Raw genomic sequence first — 6,300 nt, 5'->3', positions numbered from 1 at the left:
TATCTGTGAGGAAGAAGACAAATATTAAAATTCAATGAGTGTTAACAAGGGTTTCATTTTTTTAAGTATCTCAGAGGATGATAAAATATGTAACTCTTCTAACTGTGAGTGATTCATATTCAAAACTACTGCTCTCTCTCTCTCTCTCTCTCTCTCTCTCTCTCTCACACACACACACACACACACGCACACACACACACACACACACACACTCACACATACACATTGCTCGTCGCTACTTACGGTACTCTCCCATGATCCCCAAAGACAAATGCGGACATTTTCACCTAATATGACTGCATTTCTTGAAATTATAAACGTGTGCTGTTATTTTTAAATATATGAACCTGTATAGCAATAAATTATTCCCGATATTTTATAAGCGGACTATTATGTAATATTTCAAGTTATACAATTAGTTCCAGGTTGTGTGTGCGATACAAAAGTTTTAAGTGTTTAGGTGTGCAATAGAAAATCACAGATTGAATGTCTTTGTCGCACGCCATATCCGCCATTTAGAATTAAATGGGTATATAATAAAATTATTTTTGCCACCATCAATTTGTAACATACGACTATGTTGTAAAAGGAAAGTTATTTTGTTGAACTATGTTGTCATGAATAATGACAACACGATGTTAATAATATTGAAATAATAACAAGATTCGTCGGAAATTTCCGTACAGACCTTACGTACGGAAACTAAAGACGTATGGTACAGTGAGAAGGCACTGTGGTACGTAACCACCGCAAAAATATACAGCGATAAACCGGTGCACCGGTAATACCGCGCACCTCTATCTGCCTGTTTTTGTGTGTTTTGTAAGTGTCAGCCTTTGACAAAAATGGCATGCTTTTTCAATTGTTGCGGATTGAATGAGATTCAAGTTCTGGTGGTCGATGTGGGATCAAAATAAAAATTGAATGCACAGAAACTGGAGCAAACGACAATGAAAATTACTTACTGGTACGCAACATCAGAACGTGGGTTTGTGTTCAAGTGTTCAAGTCATACATTATAGGCAACACTATATACATAATGGAATTAGGTATATAAACGATGAGACACGATTATCTTACACTTATTTGGTTGTTATCATTGCTGCTTCTGGTGGTGCTGTTGATTGGGGGGGGGGGCTTAATCTGTAGGGGATATACAATCTCTTTCCCTGGCAAGAGAAGAAGAACTGAGCTTTGAATCAAATTTAACCGAGCTATGTACGCAGCCAAAAATATAAATTCTGTTTCATAATTTACTGGAATGTTAATTTAAGGGGAAATTTACATTCCTTGCAGTTATGTGAATTAATTATTGTATATTTTTCTCCATTTAGTTGTAATCATACCAGTCTGTGTCATTAATGTTAAACTTATTAATCCAAGAAGATAATACAGTATTTCGTCTGCTGTTAGTCCGCCATGGATGCATTTATATACTCCTCAAGCCAAAGCTTCCAATGACTAAAGTCGCAACAAGTCGAAAGAAACTGAGGCTCTCCGATAAATAATGATTTCAGATTTTTTATTTAATATTATTTTAATTAAAAAATCTCCGACAAAACAATCTTGATTTGAAGATACTTTTATATTCAGATAGTTACAGCTAAAAAGTGGTTATTTTTAATTGGTCTACACGAGTTAGCCAGATAAAACTGAGGGTTGTTTTCCATTCGTGTAATGAAGTGTATGCATATTTTACAGTCTTGGCGACGTGTAACAAAATGTCGATAAGTGTAAGAAAATGTCAAGATTGCACTTAAGAGAATCTTAAGGTCAAAGCACGATTTCGCTAACGGTGATAACTTACAACCGGATTTAAACGTGGATCGTATCCCTTACGAGTGCCCTAAGTCACTCGTTACTCTACAACAAAAATATCACTCATGTTACCTCTTGAAAATGCGCTTCAATCCTCACCACAAGCAGGTGAACTCATATTGATTCTCTTTTTGTAGATACTTTAATATATTGTCATATTCATGCACTTCCTTGCTCATTCTGCAAAAGATTAGAATATTAGTTGTTTTTCAATTTTTACATAAATTCAAACCAAAAACTATGGGCATTCGAAAAAAAGAGCTGCATTCGTGTAATAATGCACGCTTTCAAATTTTCAACCCATTTAGTTTTAAATCTCTGTCGAAATATTTTTCCATAACTATATGTTAAATAGTCAGATGAAATTACACATAATAGTTTTGACAAACTCCCTCTCTCTCTCTCTTTCTCTCCCTCTCTCTCTCTCTCTCTCTCTCATTTTTGCAATAATATATCTAGAGTGGAAATAACAAAAACATTTTAAACAAGCAACGAAAGTATGATATCTCATAATTCGGAACATCGTGAATGAACATGACGCATAATGCATTTATAAGTAACTAATTCGTGACTCTTGCTACCACAGACTAATCCTCTACTAGTGAAGGTCAATGTAAGTTGCTAGTATTTGATTTTTTCCCCTTAAAATCAATTTCCTTCATTATACTACTGCACACATGAACCTTTGCATCTGCTTTCTTGGCTTTATCGTGCCCAGGAAGAAAATTATGATACACTGGTCAACAGTGAAATCATTACTGACTTGAAAAGGCCCTAATCTGTAGTATTTTGGTGCGCCGAACACGAATATAACCGTGAAAAATTTGTATTGGCTCTCGTTTTGAAGATATTCATATACCTCATTTTCTATGTTTCACTGTGTAAATTTCTCCAGTAGGACTGCAGCAACATCCGGAATAATGATGTAACATTGCATAATACCATCATGCTCACATCATCCACAGTTGATTGCATCATTTTCTGATGCAATGCAATACTAATGCCATGCGGCTGCTGAAGTAAGTTGACGTCAGCAGTGTACTATACATGTGTAGGCCTATTATACTAATGCCAGGCGGCTGCTGAAGCTGACGTAAGCAGTGTACTATATAAAGCCCAATCAGATAGGTTCAGCATTTAAAATATTTTAGACGTTGTGCGAGACAGTTCAAGCTACTGTTACATAAAACTTATTATTTTATCCATTTACGTACAATAAAGAACAGTAATGCCTCGAAAGTGTGTTAATACCGCGGACAATTTTTGCTATATTTGTGGGGAAGTGACATTTGCCAACCAGAAGAAAAGTATCAATTCTCAAGTGAAGAAGGCATATCATCTTTACTTCGGATGCAAGGTTGGTGACCAAGACAAGCCTTGGGCTCCGCATATATGCTGTGCTACATGTACAACACAGCTTTCACAGTGGTTGAATTGCAAAAGGTCATCAATGCCGTTTGCAGTCCCAATGGTGTGGAGAGAGCCAAGCAACCACCTAAATGACTGTTACTTCTGCTTGGTTCCTCCTCTTTCCGGCGGAATAACGAAGCGAAAGAAGTCGAGAATAGTCTACCCAAACATTCCGTCTGCATTGAGACCAGTTCCACATGGTGAGGGACTTCCTATTCCAGAACCTCCAGCAGAATATTCTCTTGATTCATCTGACGAAGACAAAGGTGAGTCGACCTGTTCTTCTCCTGGTCCATCAGCATGCAGTGATCCAGATTTTCACTGTGGTGCATCATCAACCCCACACAGAATAACACAGGAAGAACTAAATGACCTGATTCGTGATTTGGACTTATCAAAGAACAAGGCAGAATTGCTAGGATCAAGACTCCAACAATGGAATCTTCTAGAAGAAGATGTCACAATTACTGCATATCGAAAGCGCCACCAGCAATTGGAGCCTTTCTTCAGAAAGGAAAGTAATCTGATATTCTGTTCCGATATTGAGGGCCTCATGAATGCTTTAAAAATCACTCATGACCCACAAGAATGGAGACTATTTGTGGACTCTTCGAAACTGAGTCTCAAGGCTGTGCTTTTGCACAATGGAAACATTCTTCCATCTATTCCAGTAGCGTATGCTGTCCACATGAAAGAGACATACGATAACTTAAGGCAGCTACTGAATTCCATTGAGTATAACAAGTACAGCTGGCACCTCTGTGGTGATTTGAAGGTAGTTGCCCTTTTAATGGGACTGCAGCAAGGATATACAAAATACATGTGTTTCTTATGCGAGTGGGATAGCCGAGCAAGGGAAATGCACTACATGAGGAAGGAATGGACTCACAGGCAGAATGTAGCCATTGGAGAGAAGAATATCCAACACCCAGCTCTGGTTGAGGCTCAGAAAATCTTGCTACCACCCCTTCACATCAAACTAGGTTTGATGAAGAACTTCGTGAAAGCCATTGACCGGACTTTGCCAGCATTCCGATACCTGCATGAAAAATTCCCTCGACTCAGCGAAGCAAAGATTAAAGAGGGAGTTTTTGTGGGTCCTCAGATTCGAGAGCTTTTCAAAGATGACCGGTTCAACAACTTGCTGGAAGGTGACGCGAAACAAGCATGGAATGCTTTTCGCCTAGTTTCTACAAACTTCCTCGGAAATGTTAGGGCAGAAAACTATAAGGAACTAGTAGAAGACATGTTGATGAAGTATAAGAAACTTGGCTGCAATATGTCTCTAAAGATTCACTTCCTTCATTCCCATTTGGATTTCTTTCCTAGCAACTGTGGTATTGTTAGTGATGAACACAGCGAACGTTTTCATCAAGATATCGCAACAATGGAACAAAGATACCAGGGAAAATGGTCCACTACAATGCTGGCTGACTACTGCTGGACACTCCTCAGAGATGCTCCCGAACAGCTGTACAAGAGACAGGCGAAGAAATCTAAGATGTAGTCAATGACTTGATTTTTTATAGGTAGGCTATTACAGTTGACCTTTTACTATTGGAATGCATTTCGTTATGTAAACATTAATTTCTTGCAGATTACAAAAAAACTAGAGCCAGTTTTGCAATTTGACTGTCATATTCGTGTTCAGCACATAAAAATTGATAAGAATTGACTAATTTTATTTCAGTAACATGACTTTTGTAAAAATTTGTTGTCCAGTGATATCAATACATAGCACCGGCGACTAATAAAATATACCTGATGACATAAAATGACGAAAAGATGAAGAGAAACTGCAATAATGAGATTGCATCTAATGTTAATATATTTTATCTCTCTTTCTCTCTCTGCATTTTTTAAACCTAAGTCAGATCCAGCAAGTATGTAGTGTGTTTCCCATATTAGCCACATTGAAGAAGAAATTGTGTGGAAGGAATAAAGTAACCAAACACCGTAAGATAATAAAACATAACTCTTGGGTGATTTTTATCTTAAACACGCTTACCTGTTAAATAATAAAATGAATGTATCAAGATCGTATTTTGATCTGAAATGTTGTGATTACTTCTGAAAATAGCTTAATGTCTTTCAGAGAAACCACACACTGCACTGAAAGATCTTGGCCATACGAGTGATAGGTAAAAACTGACCTTTTCCTGTAAGGCTATAACGAGTCAATCCCAGAAAATGGAAACATCATTTCATTGGCTAATGCAGTGGGATGTTGTCATAAGTTAGTGTGAAGATCAGTTGATCTATATTGTATCTTAACCTGGTATTTCACTGAATGTGTCACGTCTCCAGCATCAGTAATAGTGTTACTTTTTTCTTTCTTTTAAGTTTATTAAAATTATTTCTTATTATTTGCATATTTTTGTCCCATAAGCATGCTTATATGAGCAAGACCATAGTGTATATCTGATAAACTACTTTATAAATGGTAGATAATGAGCTAAAATATGTTTATACTTATTTTCAGTCATGAAACATCTTTTTTCATTAATTAATGTACATAATCATTCTGTCCGTCTGTCTTCGTCTGTTTTCATTTGTTCCTTCTCTTGTTTCTTTTTACTTTTCTTTTTTTCCGCCCATTCTCCATTTCTAAGTCCAGTCACGTACCTAAAAATTATACTATTTGTATTGAATATGTTTTAAAGTTCATGCTAAATTTCACCCTGCAACGTCAGAAATATTATCTAAAATATGCAGGCATTATATTGAGGTGAAAAGTCCGATTTAATCAACCAGTACTGAATTAGCCTATTGTTCCGTCTAGTGTTACAGTGTTACTATGATAACGCTACTTTCGAACTCACTAACATTGGATCATTCATGATCAGCTTGAATACAGCTGATTGTTCTTCCATATTTGATGAAAGAATGGGAAGAAATGGATTTTAACCTTTTTTAAAAATTTATTTAATTAAATTCTTCAGAATAATCATATAAAATTGCACAATTTCATTGATAAGGGATTCGTTCCGTTTTACAAACTAGATAATTCATCCATTCTCATTCATTCAATTTGATTCTGTTTTCAGTAGCATATTATTGCCTTATATTGAC

This window comes from Sinohyriopsis cumingii, chromosome 4 (genome assembly GCF_028554795.1).
Source record: "Sinohyriopsis cumingii isolate HCF-2022 chromosome 4, ASM2855479v2, whole genome shotgun sequence".
NCBI lineage: Eukaryota > Metazoa > Mollusca > Bivalvia > Unionida > Unionidae > Sinohyriopsis > Sinohyriopsis cumingii.
Note: the sequence above shows the minus strand (reverse complement) of the source record.